Source organism: Pleurodeles waltl, chromosome 5 (assembly GCF_031143425.1).
Source record: "Pleurodeles waltl isolate 20211129_DDA chromosome 5, aPleWal1.hap1.20221129, whole genome shotgun sequence".
NCBI lineage: Eukaryota > Metazoa > Chordata > Amphibia > Caudata > Salamandridae > Pleurodeles > Pleurodeles waltl.
The window spans coordinates 303630041-303655031 of NC_090444.1; the positions used below are offsets into that span (position 1 = coordinate 303630041).

Below are 24991 nucleotides of genomic sequence, written 5' to 3' on the forward strand. Positions count from 1 at the left end.
TTTGGACTTCTCTCAGGTTCCTTGCTAAGGGACCAGTTGATAAGGTGTACAAAAGTGTACATATCCAAGAAAAGCTGTTGGCCAGGAATCCAACATTAAAAGATGCCATTGAAAGTGCTAAATCGGCAGAACGTACAGTTTAATTAATTAAAGAAATGAAGGCACCCTCCAAGTCTGTAGCTGAAATTCATTCAGATAAATGAGAGAGTAAAATATGCAAAATTAAAAATATCACCAAAATTAAAAGTAGCACCATGTTCCAAATCAAGCCCAAATAGTGGTAAATGAAGGTGTTTCGGTTGAGGCAGGTACAACCATCGCACATATGGTTTATATTGTCAGACAAGGAGTACTACTTGTAGGAAATGTAATAAAAGAGGGCACCTTGCAAGGGTATTTAGGGAAGCAGACAACAAGCAGTTTAGCTCAGTTGAAAGCAGTGGTCAAGAAGGAAAGAAAATGGTGATTCAGTTGAAAAGTGTTACCCACACTGCAAATTCACAAATGCAGAATATGTTTAGATGTCAATGCTGTGGTGATGTTTACTGGCTCTTGTTCTCCATAATCATACAGTAAAACAACTTGGCGTAAAAATAATAAAGATGGATGTAACCTAACAAAGTGGGGGAAATTCCTTTTCATCGTCAAATTCCCTCACCAACCAGAGGTGGCATACTTCATCATTGGGAATCTACTCGCACTGTGACAGCTGATCACAGTGTGGGCTACAACTCCTTCACTGTGAAGGAGGAGCTCTTTGGATGTTTTCACAGAGTAATGGAAAACCCTTTGGTGTCACAACTGATATAAGTAACAAAGGGCTTAGTGCCACACTGTCCTGAAGGGTTGGAAAGAATAGTAGCTTTTGCTTCTAGGTTTCTGACCAAGACTGAACGTAACTACTCTGTATTAGAAAAAGAAGCTTTGGCATGTTTTTGGGCAGTGATGTATTTTAAATTTTTCCTGTGGGGTTTACAATTTACCAATTTCTCTTGTAGGGGAATCTCCATTGAAGTCATAAGCACTGAATAGTCCTACCCATGTGTGGGGATCCCGGAGCACTTTTTCACAATATACCTTCTTAAGTGCAGATGTTCTCCTTTCTTCAGGAAGGCCTGCAGAGTCACTTAAGAGAGAAAAATGTTATGCAGCCTATAGGAGCAGGCTAAAGTGGCCCAGTTCTTCATCTTATACTTAAAAAAAGAGGCTAGGAGAATTATATATGTATATAATGTCATGATGTTTTAGTAAAACAGCATACATGTCTTTCACAAACCCTTTTGTTTGATAGAGTATAGAGATGAAAGAAAGCAAGACAGTGTAGCCCCATAAGCGTCATTATTTAAGTTAAAAATAGACTGTGCATTTAAGAACCTAGAGACCACCAGTATCTCATCAAGGTCAGCAGGTGGCAGTTGCTTCAGATCTTTTTGAGGCAATGGGTGAATAATATGTAGGTCACAGTTACCTCTGTCATAAGCACTCAGTAGAGTAGCAAGCCCATCTCTGCTAAGAGCTGTGGAGAAGACAGAGGAGATGTGTAAGGCAGCCATTTAAGCAACTACATTTCTGAGGGAAGCATGTCCTACTTGGGCATGTGCTCTAGCATCCGAGTCTGGGCAGTAGTGCTTGGTGAATGTGTGAACAGATCTCCTCCTGGCTGCTTTGCAACTATGTGCTATAGGGATTTTCCCCACTAAAGCAACAGTAGCTGCTTTACTCCCAGAGGAGTGTGTTTATGGACTAGCTGGTAGTGTCTTGTTAGATTTTTGATAGCACAAAAGGACACAGCAAACTATCTATCGGGAAATGGATTGCATGGAAGTGGCTAACCTGTACCAACTGGACCATAGTTGATAAACAATTGGTTTGATGTGCGGATGTCATCTGGCTTAGCTAGATAAAACTTCAAGACTCTCCTCACATCTAGAGAATGAAGTGTTCTTTTAGCTTGAGTAGAGGGACTCTAAAAGAATGTTGGTAATAAGATAGTCTGATTAATGTGGCAATTCGAAATAACCTTAGGGAGGAATTTCTCATACAAGGGTTTCTGACTACAAACCCTTTATATACATGCTTGTTTCCAAGGGAGCCAACCACAGCACTAATTGTATTGCTAAATGGGTGTTAGGATTAGAAGGATTCTGTTTCAAGTTGGAATGTGTCCTGGGTAGTCAAAACCTAGAAACAGATTATATTTCCAGGGCTCCACCAGAAATTGATGACATTGAGGAACCACTTGAATTGCCACTTTTAGGGATCATCACATTTGCTATATAAGAAGGTAAATGGAACTAAAGTATAGAGTTATGGTTGCCATGCTCACCTTGACACTGGAACTAAGCTGCGCCTGACTGAAGAGCCCCAACTAGGGCGAAACTGGTCTTGGGTTGCTGGTTTTCTCGTGCAGAGCAGACCTAGCTTGACAGTTTGAGCTACACTGTTTCTATTTGAACAGGATCAAGGCTGATTTGCAAATAGCTAGGTTTAGGCTGAGGTTGCATTGTGGGGAAAAAAGAAGGGATGCTACCCTGAGTAATTGCCAGAGGCTATTATTAATTTAATCATCCCACGTTTGTGTTTATTTCAGTGCAAATTCTAACACATTTCTGAACCTAGCCATAAGAATGCTTGAAATAATTGTCCCTGGTTATCCCTTATATTTTTGTTAGACCTGTCAGCCTTAGGGTGGTCTTCCCCCAACCTTTTTGCCTACTTATCTCCTTTTGTCATGCTGGAATTAGTTTGTTTGGTCTTGGAACTCTGTGCACTTTACCACTGCTAATGACTGCTATGATGCGTGTGCTCACCTTCCTAAACATGGTTTGATTCGCATACACCTAATTAGCATCTTGGAATGTAGTTTTAAGTCCCTTGTAGAGTGGTATAACATAAACCCAGGGCCTGTAAATTAAATCATACTAGTGGGCCTATAGCACTTGCTGTAGCACCCACTAGAGTAGCACCTTAAAACATGTCCCAGTCCTGCCATTGCAGCCTAAATGAGGTTTTAAACTGCCAATTCAACTTGGCACTATAACCTCCTCGCAAGCCTTAAACTCCCCTTCTATGCCATATATGTCACCCCTAAGGTGGACCCTAGGGCAGGGTGCATTGTAATAAAAGTTACATGTCCAACCTTTTGAAGTTTTACATGTCCTGGTAGTAAATATCCCATAAATTATTTTTACTACTGTGAGGTGTACCTCTCCCGAAGGAGGACATTAAGTACTCCTTATTATATTATACTTAATAAGCTGTAATTCGCAATTGGGAGCAGGCAGATATTTCATGTTTGATATCTATGAAATTGCAAAGACAAACACTATTTAATGTTAAAATCAGAATTGTCATTACAATTTGGAAAAGGCACTTTTAGAAAGTTGGCATTTTCCTTTCCTTAGCCCTTTTTGCCTACAGCCTCTCTTGAACATGTGGCCGGGTGTAACTGACTGACCATGTGAATTCCTCCCAGGCAGTCACATAATACAGGGATTAGGTGTGCCTGAATGGGCCCTTTGCTGGCAGGATAGGGGACGGAGCTGAGCACAGCCCCACTTGCATCTGTATAGCGTGTACCCTGTCTTCGCACAAAGGGCCTAACACCTTCCCATTGTCACTGCATCCAACTTGGAGGTAGAGCAATGGAGGCAAGAAATTCCATGCACTTCAAACAACCTTTCTTAGAGCTTCTCCCATTTTCTAGAGGAAAGGTGTCAGGGTATAAACATAGGATCTTCAGACCTATGCTTCAGTTCACTCCTGGACCTGCAGAAGGACTCTCAAAGGACTGTCTCCTGCATGACCTGCTGTGCACTTTGCAGGACTACTTTGCTGTACCTTGAGCCGGCCATCAACCTTTAGAGGCCAGCTCTGCGCGTTCACCTGAACCCAGGACTACCAGAGTGACTCCAACTGCTAGATTGTTGGCCTCCTGTTCAAAGCCACAGGGACAGAAAAAGGCTCCTACTATCTTAAACCTGCACCTAGACCTGCGCCTGAAAGAGTCCTTAACCAGTAAGAGGTGACCCAACAGCCCTGGACCATTGGTTGTGGTGCTATAGGTGTCCAGAGTTCCTGCCTCCCCTGCCCTGGCTCCAAGTTGGCTACAGTGTCAGTAGGAAGGTGCCTCCCCTGCACTGGCTATGAGCTGGCTGCATTGACAATGGGAAGGTGTTAGGCCCTTTATGTGAAGGCAGAGCACACCCTATTCAATTGCAAGTGGGGCTGTGCTCAGCTGTTCCAAAACCCAAAACTGAGGACTTGGAAGAATTTTGGCTGAAAACTGCTCTGAGAACCAGGAGGAGACTGGGACCAACCTGCTTTCCTATCTGTCCGAGGTGCTTTGCAGGTCGGATTGATTTTGTGGCTTCTCCTGCAGTGTACTTCTCTGCAGCAGCAAATCTGCTTCAGCGGCCCTTCGCCAAAGGGGAATCTCATTCGCTACAGCCCTCTGTCTCGTCCGACTGGAGATTTTGCACTTCCAATTCAGAGACTAAGGGTCTTATTACAAGTTTGGGGGTCTTATGCCAGCCACACTCACAGTAGCGGTTGGTCCGCACTCCTGGCGGTCCGACTGCCAGATTACGACCCTGGCAGTTGGACCGCCAGAGGACCACTGCCATGGTCATATATCCATCCCGATGGGTTAGGCGGCTGTCAAAGTCATGGTCAGCTGTGGTGGAGCTGAGATCAGAACCGCCATGCTGATCATGACTTCCCTTTCTGCCAGCCTTTTTATGGCAGGGTCCCCACCATTAAAAGGCTGCTGGAAAACCAGTTCTGGGTGCCACAGGGGAAACCTGCACTGACTATCACCCTTGGAATGCAGTGTCTGCTACAACAGACAGTGCACATTCCGAGGGTGCTGGGGGCACCCTCTGTGCAAGGGCATTCGCCTCGTACCCCTGAGCAGCGAAAACCTCCTAAAACTGAAAACATTGTAATAGGGCTGGGAGGAGACCTTCACCTCTGTGGCTGTCTCCTTCCCACTGCTCTGGCGGGAAGATGGTCAGCCTGCTGAACTCGTAATGAAGCCCTAAGTCTGAACGCACGAATCTTAACCACACTTCGAGCCAAGGCTATTCATTAACTACGCTCCCGCCTCAGACACCTCTTGCAGCCTTGCTCTGCTGAACTTTATTTTCTCAGACACCTTTTCTCAGAATGTTTTCTAAGATAAGAGCTGAACAGGCCCAATCCATTTCTTGTATACACATTTATTGACTTTGACCCAGTCTTGTGTGACTAAATGTCTGAGGTTGGCTCTTTGATCTTTTAGGAGCTAGTTTTTACTAAATCCTTTAAAAATCATACCTCTGGTTCTACTGTTTGAAATTTTGTTGTTTTGGTGTCAAATAATTTATTAAAATGTATTCTATTTTTCTAAACTGATTTGGGACTTTTCTTGTGTTTTCACTTTATTACTATTTGTGTGCTGTATACATACTTTACACTTTGCCTCTAAGTTAAGCTTGACTACTTTTTGAGCCAAGCTTCCCAGGGTTAAGCACAGGTTAAATTAGTGACTTTTTGTGGTTGACTCTGCAAGGGATTGTGGCTGTTACTTGACTAGGGCTCACATCCCAGTCAACCAACACCAAATTTCTCACAGTTCTAAATGTATTTTGTTATCATTTATAACATACAGCAAATTAAAGTGTTTGAAAGGGTGGCAAGAAAAGGAGAAATGGGCAAGATTCCATGGGTACAGATGAGAAGAGATATGCAATGAGGCCAATCAAGAAGTAGTCACATACATAGCTTGTAAATCTGTATTCACAGAATTCTAAGAGAAAGGGAAAAGGGTTTTCATTGGGTTTTTCATAAATTCAGGAAGGTTTGATTCCATTGTAAAGGGACCTGAAGTGTGCTCCACTGGATGGGTGTTTGATCTATTGTTGGGCTAATTTATTATATGTGAAATACTTAGGCAAAATGCTAGATAAATATTATCAGATTATTCAAACTGTTAAGACAAAGTAACTGAGTCTCAAATGCTATTGACCATCAGTTGCAGTGGGGCTGGCATGTCGTTTATGAAAGATACACATTTTTTGTTGTGAATGAGGACTAGGGATGAGGCCATGAAAGCTTCTGACCTATTGAAGGATAGGATGCGGTTAATGGAGTAGCTAGGGAGAGATCAAATGTCTATCTGACTAAATTTGCATAGCTCCAATTGGAATGGGGGGCTTCCTGTCATAAATTTTCCAAGTTTTCAAAGTTTAGATTTTTGGAAAATATAAACTACAGAATATACTACAATAACAAAACACATCTGTGAATCAGGAACAGGTTCTGAAAATAATCTATAGAGTTGCACATTGTGCACAGGAAAGACTGTTTTGCATAGATCACTGAAGTTGGCCCTGCTGAACTTTAGTGAGAGTAATGATATTACTTGCAATTAAGAGCACTGAAGAATAATATGCAATTCTTTGCAAACCACGGTGTACCTAATCACTGAAAAGAGTTTGAGGGTTAGTTTTAAGCCAAAATAGAAAGCTGTTAAAACGGCCATTAGAGTTATGTTATGATTGTTGTAAGAGACCATGGGCCTCATTCTGACCCGCCGCCGGCCTGGCGGGGCCCGCCAGAATACCGCTGCGCGGTCAAAAGACCGCCGCGGGTATTCTGGGTTTCCCGCTGGGCTGGCGGCTCCGAATGGAGCTGGCGGAGTGGAAGGGGTGCGACGGGTGCAGTTGCACCCGTCGCGATTTTCAGTGTCTGCATGGCAGACACTGAAAATCTTTGTGGGGCCCTGTTACGGGGGCCCCTGCAGTGCCCATGCCATTGGCATGGGCACTGCAGGGGCCCCCAGGGGCCCCACGACACCCCATACCGCCATTCTCTTCCTGGCGGCCACAACCGCCAGGAACAGGATGGCGGTATGGGGCTCGGAATCCCCATGGCGGCGCAGCAAGCTGCGCCGCCATGGAGGATTCCCCAGGGCAGCGGGAAACCGGCGGTACACCGCCGGTTTTCCGTTTCTGACCGCGGCTGTACCGCCGTGGTCAGAATGCCCATGGGAGCACCGCCAGCCTGTTGGCGGTGCTCCCGTGGTCGTTGGCCCTGGCGGTTTTTACCGCCAGGGTCAGAATGACCCCCCATGTGTCTTTTGCTCATCCACCAGATGTTGTCCCTCATTTACAAATTTAGGCACCCCATGTTGCCCCTCATGTAAAAATGTGAGCGTGTATTTGTTTGCCCAGTGCTCATCTGTTTTAGTTGTATAAACTAGGCAAAACCTCCAGCAGCAGGGAAACCAGGTCTACTCACCTGCCAGTCTGTAACATTGGTCAGTTCAACTAAGAAAAAAATATTCTGTTATGCTCCCTGTATTGGCTGTGACTGAAAATTAAGATAAAAAAAATCCAATCTGACAATTATAAGAAAAACAATTATGTTTTTTAGTAGTTCTATATTTCTATCACCTTCGCCAATTACCATTTAGTGGGCTATAGTTGATATTTGTCTACTAGTAACGTGCACTCCTTTGCATTGTCCTGGTGTCCTTTTTCTCGTGATAGTTTTGAAGGCTAACGCTGCATCCCACAGCACTTTTGTTGAGGTTAGGCTTTGAGTTCGATCAGCACTGCATATGGGAGAACCAAGGGTACATAAAAATAACTTTTGCCCCGTTTACAAGTTTGTAACTTAAGATATTGCATCCTAAGCCTTTAGCCGCTCTTGCATCTTTACTCAGTCACTGACTTTATCAAAATGTAATGTAATGAGTGAAGCAAACAAGGGAGAATGTCCACTGACAACCTAAAATTTCCTTGACTAAATAAACATCTGAAGCTGTGATTCGACAGACAAAGCTACTTTCAAAGTGGTTTAGTCTAAATATACATGCATCTCTGTACTCAGTGTGTGCATCACATGTGGGTAAACCATGCCCAACATCCAGACACCTCTGTTCACCTCTAGACACTGAAATAGAACTTGTTTTTGCAAGTTGTGTTAGCAAGTTTTTTCTATTTGTGCTGACTTGAGTTTCTTTTGATTTTTGGGCTTCAGTGGGGTCAAAGTACATTTTTCATTTTTAGATTTGAAATTGTGCATCCTGTGCAGCTGGAATTATGCAACATTAGACCCATAAAATACTGTCATCAATTTTGCAAAGAGTTATTCAGTCTGTTCTTTCTCTGTATGCTACCACCACTTAGAAGCCTTCTTTAGCAGATTCAGGCCAAGGCTTTTAGCTGTGTCATGCCTGGTGCCACGCCTGGCTGAGAATAACTGGCTTTTCAGAGGATGTCCAAGCCTCGCTTGTGGTGATGCACTTTGATTGATCGTGTCTCTTAAGGAGACAAGGTGGACTCCTTGCTGGGGCGTTTCAAGGATAGCATAGATACGGCCAGGTCCTTGAGCCTTTCCATAGCCTCCCCGAGAACCCCAGTCTGCCTTTTGCAGCCCTGGAAGGGGCTTACAGCTGCTTCTTTACTTGCCCAGCCACCATGGCATGCAAGCTTCCCAGCCACTGTGTGGCTGAGGGTACGGTACCCCCAGGGGTCAGGCAACCAGAGGTCAGGCCAGTACACACACCCCCAGCAGCCGCAGCCTCCAAACCTCTTTAGTTAGCCCTCCAACCATCTTGGGCACCCAGTGGGAGGCAAGATATGCGATCACCTGCACCACTGTAGGTTGATACCACCAGACCTCTGGGTTCTTCAGATTGTCCAAAGGGGCTACTCTCTCCCCTTCGTGTTTACCCCTTCCCCATGCCACCCACTTGCAACAGGCTGATGGAGGACCATCACTCCTCACTCCACGTGGAAGTGGAATCTCTCTTGGCCAAGGGAGCCATAGTGATGGTGCAGATGCCAGAAGTAGGTCCTGGTTGTTATTCTCACTACTTTCTGGTGCCCAAAAAGGACTGTGGCCTTTATTCCTATCCTAGACCTGTGCCCTCTCAATTTCTTCCTCAAATAGGAGACATTCAAAATGCTTATGGTCGCTCAGGTCCTGTCTGCCTTGGACCTGGGAGACTGGATGGTAGCATTGGACTTGGCAGGATGCATACTTCCATGGACCTGCCCTGCCTACAGACGTTACCTGTGGTTCATGGAAGGATACAAGCACTTTCAATTTGCCCTGCTCCCTTTTGGCCATACCAGCACTTCTCGGGTGTTCATCAAGGTGATGGCCGTGTTTGCAGCTCATCTGCACAGATAAGGGGTACCAGTCTTCTGCTATCTTTACTACTGACTGTTGAAGCTGGGCTCGCCCCAGGTAGTTGTCTCCCACCTCCAGACGACAGCAGACCTCATATACTCGCTGGGATTCACTGTCAATGTGTTGAAGTCACACCTGACTCCCTCTTAGATGCTTCCTTTCGTCTGAGCTGTTCTGGACACAGTGCAGTTTTGGGCTTAACCTTCAGAACCGCAAGTTCAAGATATTCTGGCTATGATACCGAAAGTTTTAGCCTTCATCCTAGGTTTTGTTGAGACCAAAGCTGAGGTTGCTGGGCCTCATGGCCTCCTGCTTACTGGTTATAACTTATGCCTGATGGCATATGTGGACTCAACAATAGGGCCTGAAGTTCAAATGGATAAGCATTGGGGAAATCCCTCCGATATGGTTCAGATCTCAGAGGAAACTGCGAAAGATCTGCAGTGGTGGTTAACAAACCACGGTTGGGTCAGAGGCTGATCCTCTCCCTTCCCCAACCAGATCTAACAGTGGTGACAGATGATCTGGCTGTCATTTTAAGGTCTCTTCCCCTCTATCAATGGAAGACTTGTGCAGGTGTTCACGGACAACACCACCGCATGTGGTACTGCAATAAATAGGACGGGTTGGGGTCTTGGACCCTTTGCCAAGAGGCCCTGCAACTTTGGACATGGCTGGAATATCAGGGCATATCCCTGGTGCTGCAACACCTGGGCGGGCTCTGTGAACGCCAGGGCTGACAAACTCAGCTGATGATGCCTTGCGGGTCACGAATGGTGCCTCCTTCTAGAGGTGGTGCAAGGTCTCTTTTAGCAGTTGGGAAAGCCTTGGTTGGATCTGTTTGTCATGGCTGAGAACGGGCAATTACAGCAGTTTTGCGTGCTGGAGTTTCAAGGGTGGCTGTCGCTCGGAGATGCTCTGTCACAAGTGGAGCACAGGCCTCCTGTATGCCTTTCCTCCCATACCATTCCTGCTCAGAGTTCTCATGAAGATCAGGAACAACCAGGTCCAATTCCTCCTTGTGGCTATGGACTGGGCTCGGAGAGTTTGGTATCCCGAGCTTTTGAGCTTGGACATCAGTCCTCTGATCAGACTGCCCCTTTGGGAAGTTATTCTGGTGTAGCAGCAGGGGAGGGTTCTCCATCCAAACCTATTAACTATCCCAAATTTTATTTGTGAAGAATGAGTGGCGTTAGTTGACAACTTTTAACCTTCCACCCGAAGTCTGCACTGTTATCTTGGTAGCCAGGTGGCCATTCACCAAGACGGTGTATGCGTGTTGCTGGGACAAGCTTTTGTCATGGTGTTCAGAAAAGCAGGTTGAGCTTCTTTCTGCTCCCCATTCTCACGTCCTTGTATTCATTCTTTTTCTTGCCCAGCAGGGCTTTGCTTTGGCAGGGTAAAGGGCTGTTTCTGCAATGTCAGCCTTTCTGGGGTTGCCAGATCAGCCATTTTTTAAGGGTCTCCAACATGTTTTCACCTTTACCCTTTATCATGCCAAAGTGGGATGCCAATCACTTACTCTGTTTTCCTATGTGTGCTCCCCTTGAGCCACTACACAACTGTCCTCTCTGGCTCTTTACCATCAAGATGACCTTCCTAGTGGCGATAACATCTGCCCAAAGTGTCAGTGAGCTCTGGACTTTTTCATCTAGGCTCCATACCTAACCATTTTTCCAGACAAACAGTTTTTTCACATTAGAGCTTGCTTTCTGCCAAAAGTTGTCACTTCCTTTTATGAAGGCCACTCATCACCCTTCCTACATTTTATGCTCCCACGCATCCCTCTACATAAGAGGAGCGACTCATCGACTGGCTCCAAAAAGAGCGTTGTTCTACTTTGACTGCACAAAAGAGTTCGGGTAAATGACCAACCCTCCATGGGGTATGTCGGAGCCAAGAAGGAGAAGGCTGTGAAGAAGCAGGCCATCTCTTGAAGGATCGTGCTCTGCATTAAAATCTACTATGCACTGGCTAAGAAGAAACTTCCTGATGATTTGTGTGCTCATTCCACCAGAGCTAAAGGTGTGACCATTGCGCTAGTAGGCAGAGTCCTGGTCCAGGACATCTGGGCTTCTCTGCACATATTCACTAACCCCTACTGCTTGGACAGTGAGATCCAGCGGGACAGACATTTTTTTTTTTTTAACTCTCTTTATTGGCATTTTCAGATGTAGGGAATCATACAGTTTAGTATCTTGTAATTTACCTTTCGGCCTACATTCTGAAAAGGATGGCTGTCCCATGTTAATCTTGGTTGGGGGGATAGGCCTGTCACCCTAAGACTTTCAAAGTCTTAGTGGTTAGGAACTGGTTGTATATTGTGCATGTACCAACATCCTAGCTGGTGAAGAATTATATGACAAACATCCAAGGTACCATAATAGTCAAACTAAATAAACTCTGAACAAGCCACCTGTGCATCTCGTCATTTCTGGAGTACATATATTATGTTAATGGGGGATTGTTGGTTATCGTTTGAGGGGGACCGCTTCAGTCAAGGCTGTCTGCCCAATTGTAAAAGCCACTACGTGTCTCTAACAAGGGGAGCGTCTAGTCTCTCCAAAAGCTACTGTCTTGATGGGAAGCATCATGGTTCAGTGGATTACCATTTGTCGACCACGATCACCTGACAGATAAATGTCTATTGCCGAGGTATCAATGTTGTGTTCCCTCTATCTTGGCTCCCCCAGTCCATGGGCCGTATCCAGTCTCATCTGCAGTGGAGGTCACTCATCCACTTCTGTCCAGTCCAAGCCTCGCCTGCCCAGTTCCCAGGCCTCCACCGCCTCTGCCACATGGGGGCGATGGAACGGGCTTGTACCCCGCGTGCCTCTTCTGTCTGTAATGCTTGCTCCTCAGCTCGTTCCCATTTCGTCACATTCCTTCCCCGCGCCTCAAGTGTTGGGCCATTGTGAGACTTCCAGGCCACGGCCACCCGGCACTTTGCCAGCACCAGTGCCAAGTCTTGGTATCTATTCCCAACTTTCCTGGGGGTCAGCCAGGGAAATAGACCCAGTCAATAATGGGAGAGGTTATTCGCAAGTGGTCATCCCAAGGTGTCACCAAGTCTCCCCGGTATCACCTTCCACAAGTGTTGCAAGTGGGACAGTCCCAAGTCATATGGTCAAAGTCTAGGTCCAAAGCATCACATCGGGAGCATCCTTTGGGTTTGCCTCCATTAATGGTTCTGAGCCTATGTGGTGTTAGGTATGTTCTATGGATGTAGTTGTATTGTAGATCACCAAGAATTGCGGGAGACCCTGTGAGGGTAGGCCAGGACTTTCTTCCACTCAGGGCCCAAAATCTTTTTCCCCAGTGCCGTCTCCCATTGTGTCTTAAGAGCATCTAAGGACTTTGTGGTCAGCTCATCTAAGATTGCATAGAACCCAGTGACTAAATGAAAGCCTTCTCCCAGGGTCAAAAGTAGCTGAGGAACTTTGTGCGTGGCGGGTTCTGTATTCACTTTGTCCTACAGATCACACATGGCACTGGTGAGCGCATGGTAAGTGAGAAACTGCCCTACTGGGAGGCCAGTCTGTTCCATCAGGTCCCCAAATGGGATAAGAACGCCAGATTAGAAGCAATCTCCCAACATCTCCAAGCCTGCCACCGTCCATCGTTCCATCTGTCTGGTAGTGAAGAAACCCACCAGCGCGCCATGAGGAACAGCCGCCAGTGATAGCTCAGGTGTGTACGGGACCCTCACCCCAGTGCGCTGCAGTCCCCGCCTCCAGCAAGTCAGCATCACTGATAGCAGGATGCATGGAGCTGGGATGCGGACCCTGGAATCTAACAGTGTGGCCAGCAATATACCTCTACTAGCTTTACCTCCAGCTGAACCCAGTTCAGGGAGGTCTGTACCCCCTAACCACCGCACAATTCACTGGAGTTGGGTTGCTAAGTAATATAATTCAAAGTCTGGCACCCCTAGCCCCACCTCCTTTGTGGGGCAACTAGAGCGTTGACAGGGATGTTCGTAGGCAACCTCTTCCACATATCAGTTCCCCAAGGAGTGCATCACGCTCTTTAAATCAGCACGCTGGGATGTTTACTGGGCGATTAACAGAAAAATATAGTAGACAAGGCAACATATTCATTTTGGAGAGGGCTATCCTCCCCATCATGTGGAGCTTGAGGGAGCACCAAAACCTCACACTGGATTTTAGGAACTGGATAGCTTTACCTAGATTTCCGTCCCAGAGGTTCACCAGGTCATGGAACACCTGCATCACCATATATTTAAATGTGTGGTGGGACCAGGGTATGTCGGGCCAGGCAGCAGGTCAGGCAGCCTCTACAGTCATAGGGAACATGCACGTTTTATTTCTGTTCACCCTTACAGTCATAGGGAAAATGCATGTTTTATTTCTGTTCACCCTCAAGCCGGAGGAGTTACCAAATTCCTCAAGTACTTGTAGAGCCCAGGGGCCTGTCTCCCCATCTTGTAAGTAGACTATGAGGTCATTCACATACAATTAGATGATGTGAGTAGTATCACCATCCACCACCTGCTATTGGGCCATTTTGGCAAAACTGCACTGCCAGAGGCTCGATCGCATTGGCGAAAAGGAAGGGTGAGAGGGGGAAACATGTCTGGTGCCCCAAAATATTTCATAAATATTGGAGATCGTTTTCCCCACCCTCACCCTTGCCATTGGGTGACTATACAATAGGTCAACCCATCTCACCCACTGGGCACCCAGCCCCATGCGGCTCGTCACTGCTATTAGGTAATCCCGCCCCAGGGAGTCAAATGCTTTCTCCAAGTCAACTGACATGAGTATTGCATTGGGATACCACGGGTCCCGTGGAGCGTAGAGGAGAGAATATAACCATCAGAGGTTAAGGGCAGTGTTGCGAGTGGGAATGATGATGTTTTTGGTCTTGCTGTTCCATGTGGGGTAGTAGCTGGTTTTCCAGGATCTTACTCAGGATTTTGAAGTCACAGTTCAGCATGGACAGGGGGAGATAGTCAGTCACTGTGCCCTCTTTAGATTTAGTTTTGGGCAGGGGTATCAGTGGTGCCTCTCTTGTTGTCTCTTTAAGTATTTCCCTCTCATATGCCTCTGCGTACAAGGATACTAATTTTGGGCACTAGTAAGTCAGCAAAGGCCTTGTAGAACTATATGGGGAGTCCGTCGGAGCCCGGCCTTTTGCCATGTGCCAATTGTTTATTGGCTATCTTGACCTCTAAAATAATTGGTTCACCCAAGGGGCCCCTCTTCCCGGCCTGAGTGATCATAGTGGTAGAGACTCCAGGTGCGGCCTAATGTCTTTGCAACCTGTCCTAAGGTTGCCAGTAAAGAGACGAATAATAGGTCCTTAACGCGGTGTTTATGCTTTGAGGGGAGTACAAATATGTCCCACCCGCTGCAGATAAGCTGGTGATAAGGGTGCTCCTTTTGTCAGAACGGACCAGCCAGGCTAGTAACCAGCCCGACCTGTCGTCCTCCACTCGTGTACTGTGTTCAGGTATTTTTGATAGTCATGGCACTGCAATTTTTCCAAAGCCTCCGTGTATGCCCCTTGGCCATCTCTTAGCTGCTGTGAGGCCTCCTGGTTGGCTCCATATTAGTTATCTCTATCATGAATCAGCCTCTAATTGTGTAAGTTCACATTCAAGGGTTTGCCTTACACCTACAGTCTGGCCAAAGCAGTATCCCTGCACCACCACCTTAAGGGCCTCCCATTCTATACTACGAGTCGCAGTGGTTTTGGAGGTGGTATTAATGTATTCCCATAAGTGGACTTTAAGGGGGTTCCTAAATGCTGAATCTTCAAGGGCCAGTGGCTGAAGTCGCCAAGTGGGTATGGGGGTTCTATTATATGTGCAGGGACAAGTCAATAGTAATGGACTATGGTCCATCAGGGTGCGCCCTAATTATTCAGTACTTATAACTTTAGAGGTGAGGGACTTGGTGCACACAAAGTGATCTGTTCTGGAGTGGAGATGGTGCATGTTCCAATGATCAATCCAGACCGTCAAACCCTTTGCCATTTTATGGGTCGCAGCTCCAGGCAACGGACGTATGGAGCGGTCCAGTGCCATATCTAGTGTACAGTTAAAGTCCCCACCCACCTGCAGTGGCTGCCCGATAATCTAGCTAACCGGCCTAAGAGGGTGTGTAGAAACGGGATTTGGTCTTGATTTGGTATGTATATGCAACCCAGGGTCACATGTTTACCATGAAGCCTGCCTCCACTAAAACATAGCACCCTTCTTCTTCTATGTCTATAGTGATGGCCTCGAAAGAGGCCCCCACCCTCACTCATATCAGTACACCCCGTGCCAATGTTGGATACGCGGTGGCATATATCTGGCCCCTCCACCTGAGCTGCAGGTGCTCCACCTCTCGTGTGATAATGTGTGTTTCTTGGAGGAGGGCAATTTGGACCCCTCACCGTTTAAGATACGCCAGAATCTTATTACACTTGGTGGCTGACCCCAACCCTCGGATATTCCATGTCATCAGTTTATAATCAGGCAGTGCGGTGGTCATGGCATACAGCACTGTGTAAAACAGCAGCACAGAGGGCCTCTGTCATCAGTCTCCTGTCCCTCATTCCTGTCCCCCGGCCCCACCAACTCAAGAATAAAAGGATACACAGGTGCAAACTTAAAAACAATTAAATGGCCCAAAATCCCTATCCCCGCCCCCACCCCAGGGCAGACCTGCAATCAATCCATAATGATCAAACATAACAGAAGAATCAAATCATATAACAATCTCTCCATCAACTGAAAAGTGTGGCAAGAGGTAGGGGAAGCAGGGGCCACCGAAGGCCTGATAATTGGCAAATGGTTCCTCCCATGGGCCAACGTCAGATGCAGGTGGGGTTAGGCGGTAGTTATATAATATTGTCAGCTGTTTGAGGCGTCACTACTGTGTCGCGTGGGCTCTCATTATCCTAAATGAGACTACTGGATTTCGAGGGAGCAGGGTCGTTCCTAGTGTGGGGGACTAAGTCCTACCCACTTGGAAGGACCTCTGCCACCTTAAATCCGGTTTTGCTCCGGCTAACTAGCAGTGCCTCATCTCTCCCAAGGGGAAGGGATGATTGGGCAGCCGAGCGCATTACATCTTTAGTACTTCTCAGGGAAGTCGTGGTCACTCAGATCCCACCCAGCTCTCTCATTTACAGTATGATCTCATATACAAATGACAAAGGCAGTTTGAGTTTTATAGATTGTTTTAATAAAGCAACTGCATTTTAGATATTAAGGCGTGAGCCGCAATAACCAGAACCATACAACACAGTAGGATTGAAATAGTCACGAGGAGAGTGAAACATAAGAATAACGCTATCATAGTGTTAATAAGTTACTTTCTCTCTGAGTCTGTTCTATTTCGAGCACAGCATGTTAAGCTCTAAGCTTGCCTTTCAGATTCCCTGGGGAGACATCAACCCTCATACCTGAGCAAAGGCCTGTGATCTGGATCAGCATCTGCAACAGGGCAGTCAGTGTCTGGTTGTGGTTCCCTGGTCGGAATCTCCCTCTTCCCTCTATTAGGACAAGGAAGTGTTTTTATAACTAACATGTCAGTGTGATCACAAAACGTCCCTACGCAAGAATGTATCCAAAGACTAAACTCCTACCACGTCTATCGGCAATGTACCAGACTGTATCCTTGACCGGAGCCCAGAGTGAGCAAGAATGTGTTATTGAGAACTCCAGTGCTGAAGTAGGCTAAACAGTGTGATATAAAAAATAAAACAAGACCGTAGAACTGGTTATTTGAAAAATAACAGTACAAAGCTGAATAAAATGCATTTAGAGCAAAGGGCACAGAGGCTCTATGCTGCAAGCAAAGGAATAAAATACATCCACGGCAAAGTGCACAAAGGCCTAACGCCTGAAGCAAACGCGCAAAGGATACATAAAAATGACCACACTACACCCTCCCTTGTCGGTAGTAAGTGGTTCTAATCGAAACAAAAATAAAATACGCCCCAGATAATAAAAATATACAAAATATATTTCGACAAGTCCAGAGGACATCAAAGCACAAAACCCAATTTAAATTTGTAAGCATGTGACGGAAAAGCCAAATCGTTACAGTGTCAATTTAGAAGAAACTCAATCTCAAATGGAAGCCACGGAAAGCATGCTATCCTCCACTTTGGCAGATGTCAACACTGGTAATTCCACGGCAAATACTATCACGGAGCAGGTGTGTTCCAAAGCCCCAGAACCATCCAAGGCGGCATCCCGTGCAGGGCTTATGAACGAGAAAAGACCATCTTCCTCCAGGAAGGGAATCTCGTAAACCGCCTCACGAAGCAAACGCAACCGCAGTGCACATGTCTGGGAATGAGCCCTATTCGGGAACATCAACAGATTAGCATCAACCACTGGGGGCGCTGCAGTGAGAGACAGAGAGCCAGTGCATGTTCAAACGAGCACCAAAGGCACCGAAACACGGGTTGCACACAATCCAAAACTAGTCGGAATGACAGAGACCAGTCACACTCCAAATGTCCCAGGAGTGTTGCTCCAAAATGCTGCATCATGCGCTCACGACACAGCTGCACTGACGGAAGCACCCACATTGGATCTTGTTGCGGCTGGACAGCCATTGCGGAAGAACAGCAGCAACAGCAAAACACCAGCCAATAAAGCCAAAGTTATCGGAAATCCTCCAAAAATGCTTCCGAAAATAGAATGAATAGCCGAAGGTATCAAACCGAATATGGAAGCGAAGGCATGACCAAACCCAACACCAACGGCTTTGAAAAAATGTGCAATTCCAGCAGTGCTGGACGCATTAAATATACGTCCCACGAGTTCACCAAAGTGGCTCGGAAAGTTAGTATTTAACAGGGACTGTATTTCTGCTGATGACCTCGCCACCTGAAGTGCGTAGGTCTTGCGTGCAGATGTAAGGGCCACATGCTTTTGTAACAATAGAGCCTTTAGTCGACTCAACTTGTCGAAATTCATTTTTGAAGTATCAATGTGAGGGCAAATGTCTGCTACCTCCCTAAATTGAGTGGGGGGAAACAACATATTCCTGCAGCACGTAACAGCCTTTGGTGACAACAACTACGTAAACTATTCCGGCACGCATGCCACAACAGGCTTCAGTGTTAAGAAGGACGTAGCTGCCGTTCGAAAGCACCTGGAATGTGTTTTTAATCACAGGGACTGGAACTCCCTTCAGATAGCAAGCCAAGTTCGGAACCGAGGCATTACACGCCCCATGCAAGGACAGCTGCTTACAAACCATCGAATGGCTGACAGAAGTTTCGCATTCGCTACCGCTAAGAAAAACCTCCCTCTTCTCGCAAAAGGTGCCACCGTAAACAAAGGAGCAGTTTGTGTCTCTTGCCGTGGTACGCTGTAGATAACACCTTCAGCAACATCAGTAGTCACAGCAACTTGATTAAAAGACTCCAAATCATTTGCCGTTAGTGGAACAATCGCAAGATCCGCTTCCACCCTCCCCAAGCCCGGAGAGGAAACAGCGTTGGTGCAAACCATCTGCAGTGGAACATCTTCCCCAGTAGTGAGAGGGATTCAGGGAACTACTGGGCATTCCTCTTGGTCTGCTGTGCAGAATCGGCCACATGTTGTATCTTGACATTGTCGATGGATACAAAACGATTACTTTTGGCCCCTTGCAACGGCGGCAAAATCACAGTTCTTGTGCCTTGGATCCCTAATACAGGGACTGGCGCTCGATACGAAGGGCCAAATTATTTTTTCACTGCGACCTTTTCACGCACAAGATCCCCAACTCTGGGAATCCAACCAGTAGGCGTTACTGGTTCATCCTTAATTCCTGTGGAGGCAGCACTGGCAGAAGAGTTGTCTTCACGGAATTGTTGTAAATCCTGCAAAACAGTGACACCATCATTTATGTCAAAGGGAGTATCTGCCGCCTCCACACCAGGACCATCTAGATCTGGAACAAACATTCGTGTTCCAAACAGGCACTAATATGAAGTACGACCCCCCAAGGACCTTCTAGGCAAGTTATTCAGCGCTCTCTGTACTCCATACAGGTGGGCTAGCCAACTACAACCCGTACCTATAACTCTGGCCGTTAAGGATTGCTTTAAATCGCAATTTAAACACTCCACGACAGAATTTCCCTCGGGATGAAATGGAGACGAGAACTGAAGCTGGATCCCCAACGAAGCCATGGTGTCCCTGAATGCCTTAGAGGCAAAAGCAGGGCCCTGGTCCGAATGGAAAGCCGCAGCTGCATATGTATCGACAAAGATGCGCAAATCTTTAATAACAGTTCGAGCGTCCGCCGAGCGCTGTGCCCAGACCCACACAAATCTGGAGCACGAATCTACAGCTACCAAGATATATTTGTATGCACTATCTGGTGTCAGCGGACCACAATGATCCAAGTACACACACTGTAATGGTTTATTCGATATTAGAAGGGGCGTCTGCTGCGGGTGTCTAGCCGTGGAAACTTTAATTTGTTGACAGATGGCACAACAAATGACATACTGCTTCGTCTCTTTATAGAGACCAGGCCACCAGTAACGGGCCTGTAAGAGTGAAATTGTGGCAGCCACGCCAGCATGTGCAGATGCCGCCCCCTCATGAGCTGCAGTAATCAATTGAGGTCGCACAATTTTATTGGGCACTTCGCATACACCAACGCCTGGTATTTTAACCTCAGCGTTCAGCATACCACCCAGGGAGTAATGATATTTAGAAGGGAATCCTTTAGGATAAGGCATGCCATCAGCTGTAGCCTTTATGGCAGCCATAATCTCCGTGTCTGGTTTGGAACTCGAACGAGTTACTGCGGCCACAGTTGCTACTGCCACTGCCGACTTTGCGGCTTCATCAGCCAAAGTGTTTCCAGCAACGTGTATTCCAACGCACTGGTGTCCAAGTGTATGCACAACATGGACATTAGGAAGCGTCTCCTTCAGATCCGCAACCTTCCCCCACAGTAACCTGTGTTTTATGGTGTTACCCTTTGAATCTCTGAACCCATTCATCTTCCAGTAATACAAATATTCATTGAAAGACTGAACACAGTAATAGTAATCACAAACCAGCATTGTGAACTGTGCCGGATCTGCATATTCCAAGGCTAACAACAGAGCTTTCAGCTCAGCCAACTGTGCCGTACAGTCTCCCAAGTTCTGCATATAAGTATGTTGGGGGCAGAACTTCTCCCCTTCCATATAGCCGCTCACCACCGCACATGCAGCAGAATACTGTTGTTTAGTTCCCACCGCAGGTTGTGCAGAGCCATCAGTGTACATGACCACTTGATATTGATCAATAGGCAGCGTGCCAGCGGGAACTGGGTATTCCATTTCATATTGGAGAAATTCCTGTGTCTGCAGTTTCGGGTCAAATATGTAATCTACATCAGTGGCTGTCAAAGACGTTGCCCATTGTATCCATCGCAGGTGTAATGCTTTCGAATTAGGAACACTCGCTTTTGTAACAGCCTCTAAGGCTGGAATCGGGGAAACGACAATGATGCGTTGGACCTGGGCAAGAGGTCGTTCTTTAATCACCGCCATCTGTACGGCAGTGAGAATTTTCTCAGTTTGTGCAAAACGTTGTTCTGCAGCAGAATACAAGTGGGACTTGTATCCTATCGGGACTGTCTCACCCTCATTAAAGGTGACATACGTAAACCCAACGGCCCCAGCTATAACCCTGATGACCAGATGTGTCTTATTGTCCCGTGTATGTAGATGCTTTGCAGCTAGGAGATCAGTTTGCAAGTCTCGAAGAGTATGTGTATGCTCAATCGTCCAAAATCTACTCGAAAAATTTGGGCGAATCAACTCGTATAATGATTTTATACGTGTAGCATAATCAGGAATGTAAGTTCTGCCAAAATTTTGAAATCCCAACAACGACTGTAGTTTCCTAATCGTATTAGGCAGTTGCAACTGTGCACATTTTTCCAAAAAGTGTGGCGCTAAGCTTTTACCCTCGTTCGACAGCTCATATCCCAGGAAAATGACGCTGAGGAAGGTAGTTTTCGACTTTTTGAAGTTAAATTTGTAGCCAATTTCGGCAAATCCCACAACAATGCAGGCTACCCGTCTTAATTGTTGCAGTAACTCGTCATCTGTGAGATAGATATCATCAACATATGACAAAGCTTCAGGGTCCAACTCGTGCAGAATTTCAGTCACACGAGCTGAAAACAGTCCTGGGCTATTCTTATACCCCTGAGGCAAACAACAAAAATTTCTGTGAGCCAAACGCACTAAAGCTCGTAAAATCCCTACTTTCGGGTGCTATATTCTGGCAGAAGAAACCATTCGAGATATCTAAAGTGGTTTTATATTTTTTACGCACAATATTATTCATGATTGCTGCGCTATGTGAATTTTGTATAGCATATGTGCGTGCATGTCCGTTTAAATGTCTGTAGACCCCCACTATCCTATAAGAATGGTCCGGTTTAGCTACAGGGAATAAGGGATTATTCATCGGCGAGACACAGGGTTCAATTACCCCCTGGTACTCCAATTGTGTAAGTATTTTCCTTACCGATGCCCTTGCCTCAAATTTTATAGGATATTGCGGTTGCGGTTGAGTTTCGCCCTTAATCGGAATTACATGATAAGGTGAATCTCTATCCCACCCCACATGATTTCTATATAAGGCTGGTGCCTGTGCCAGAGCCCATTTAATGCAATAGGACTCTGCAAGTTCTCCCGGAACAAGTGGTGAGAACGAAGGTGTAATAACCTCCTCCCCAACTGGACAGTCGCGAACAAAGTCTGGGGGCCAATCCTGTTCGGCCAGCAGAAAGTCATACAATTTGACTACACAATCCCAAAAGATGGCGTTTATATTGCGCTCAATGTCCCCTTCTAATTGCAAAGTTACTGTATAAACTCTATCGGGATCAGAGACATGCATATCTGCTGTTTCAACTTGTATGAAGTCATCAGTTGCTTTCACCTCCAGATGCTCTAGAAGATTCCGGCGAACTATTGTGACCTCTGCCGCGCTGTCTAACAGTGCTAGCGCCCATGTCTTGTTCTTCAAGAGAACTCTCTTCCTGTGTGGCATGTCTAACTGAGACTGCCGCCACTTTCTTCTTTTTAAACTGCTGTTTTTGTTGGATTGATTTCTCCTCCTTCTTGACAGAAACCTCTGATGAGCGTTGTGATTCCTTTCTCGGTTTCAAGTACTCTGTTCTCCGCTCTGACCGCCCACCTCTCTCATTTCTCTTTTCCGGTGAGTCCTGAAAGGAACGAGATTGGCGTGTATCAGTATATTGATATCTATCAGGCGTCTTCAAATTATCCCTATTTCTGAGATTATACCTAGTCTGTGGGGTCTCCGGTTGCGGAGATTCTCCCCTTTCTTTCTTAGGTGTTTGTTGTTTTTTCTCCCAGCGCTTTTTAGTACTCTCAGTTTGCTGTTGTTTAGTAGTATCTTTACTACCCTTACTCTGAAACTGTGGTTTCTGTCGTCTAGCCCCTAAGCTATCACGACCGATACTGGAATATGTTTCCGCTATTATTCTCGGCAGCTCCTGCTCCTGATCGAGTTGCGGGACATCACGCAGATGCATACGCACCGCTAGTGCCACTGCCTCCCCCTTTAGATTACTCAGTATGATGGAAGAAACCATGGCAAAATTACCTATCAGCTGCATCCTTAAATCTAGGGCTGGGGCAGCCCCATATTCATCTTGAATTTGTTTGAGCACTTCTGGTAAATTAGCCAATGTTGGCGTACCGTGTGCTGTAGTGTAGAGCGCGGCAAACACCGTGCCCCATGTATTACAATGGTCCACTGTAGGAACCATACCAAACGGTAAACACATAGTTATTATTCTATGTTTATCCTGAGATCCCGTATGGGGAAATACTGCTTCCAGCGTATTAATTTTTTGCGCCAGCCAAAATGGAGTCTCCTCCCTTTTAGCCGGTACCTTGCCCATAACAGAGTGCACAGTGGCCGGATTGATACCCAGTACTACCGCATGTGGTTGTGCCGGAGCAGCACGCGCTGGGTTTGTGTTTAGTGTTTGCATCACAAATTGAACTAAGCGTCTATATGTAGCCGTTAATTCTGTATATAAACGACAAACTTCAGCCACCGTTAAGTTAGCAACCGCTGGATGTGGTGTATATGTAGCCAATAAAGGCCAGGTAGGACCATCGTTACTTAGTGGACCTAGCCTAACTGATGCTATGGTGTGGGGTAGGGTGCCATCAAGCCAATTATTCTGTTCTTGATAAGATAGAGGTATTTCTAAATATGCATATGCCCTGTATTGTCCAGGGACATTAGCAAGAGTGTAATCGTGAAATGTGTTTAAATTCCCATCAACTGCTAGAAATATGACCCAGGAATAAAAAAGTTCTGTTCTATAGGCTGCATGGGCGTCCACCACAAACATGACCAGACCCCCCTGGTTAGTTAGACCATGTGCTAGCAGATGAATCGTGAGCGGATGTTGCATATTAACTGCAATGTTCATTACTTGGGGATTCGCCATTATGAAAACAGCGCTAGTTCAGAGAAGGCACACCAATATTGGGGTTTTCCTTTCAGAGTTCAAGCTTGAACAACCAACCGCTATAACTAGGATCTACCTATATTGCGGTGGCGGAAATCCTCAGTACCACGGGCGTCTCCGTTAACGGAACCGAGGAGTCAATATATATATGAGACCGAGAGAGTCAGCCGGACCCGAAAATTAGAGCCTGACCAAACGTTGGCGGCGCCATGTCACGTGGGCTCTCATTATCCTAAATGAGACTACTGGATTTCGAGGGAGCAGGGTCGTTCCTGGTGTGGGGGACTAAGTCCTACCCACTTGGAAGGACCTCTGCCACCTTAAATCCGGTTTTGCTCCGGCTAACTAGCAGTGCCTCATCTCTCCCAAGGGGAAGGGATGATTGGGCAGCCGAGCGCATGACATCTTTAGTACTTCTCAGGGAAGTCGTGGTCACTCAGATCCCACCCAGCTCTCTCATTTACAGTATGATCTCATATACAAATGACAAAGGCAGTTTGAGTTTTATAGCTTGTTTTAATAAAACGACTGCATTTTAGATATTAAGGCGTGAGCCGCAATAACCAGAACCATACAACACAGTAGGATTGAAATAGTCATGAGGAGAGTGAAACATAAAAATAACGCTATCATAGTGTTAATAGTTTACTTTCTCTCTGAGTCTGTTCTATTTCGAGCACAGCATGTTAAGCTCTAAGCTTGCCTTTCAGATTCCCTGGGGAGACATCAACCCTCATACCTGAGCAAAGGCCTGTGATCTGGATCAGCATCTGCAACAGGGCAGTCAGTGTCTGGTTGTGGTTCCCTGGTCGGAATCTCCCTCTTCCCTCTATTAGGACAAGGAAGTGTTTTTATAACTAACATGTCAGTGTGATCACAAAACGTCCCTACGCAAGAATGTATCCAAAGACTAAACTCCTACCACGTCTATCGGCAATGTACCAGACTGTATCCTTGACCGGAGCCCAGAGTGAGCAAGAATGTGTTATTGAGAACTCCAGCGCTGAAGTAGGCTAAACAGCGTGATATAAAAAATAAAACAAGACCGTAGAACTGGTTATTTGAAAAATAACAGTACGAAGCTGAATAAAATGCATTTAGAGCAAAGGGCACAGAGGCTCTATACTGCAAGCAAAGGAATAAAATACATCCAGGGCGAAGTGCACAAAGGCCTAACGCCTGAAGCAAACGCGCAAAGGATACATAAAAATGACCACACTACAACTGGAGCTTCATCCGTGTGGTAAGAGTCTGAATCAGTAATGAGTTCCAGTTGGTCAGAGTTGCCTTCTCCACCTTTGCCCAGTAGTTTAGTG

At 46.2% G+C, this 24991-nt stretch overlaps 1 protein-coding gene across 1 annotated transcript in view; it reads right to left on the minus strand.

The window, feature by feature from the left end:
- The window catches only part of LHCGR (luteinizing hormone/choriogonadotropin receptor), an 836395-nt gene that overhangs the window by 317317 nt on the left and 494087 nt on the right, over window positions 1–24991 (minus strand). The gene's annotated exons all lie outside the window — the stretch shown is intronic.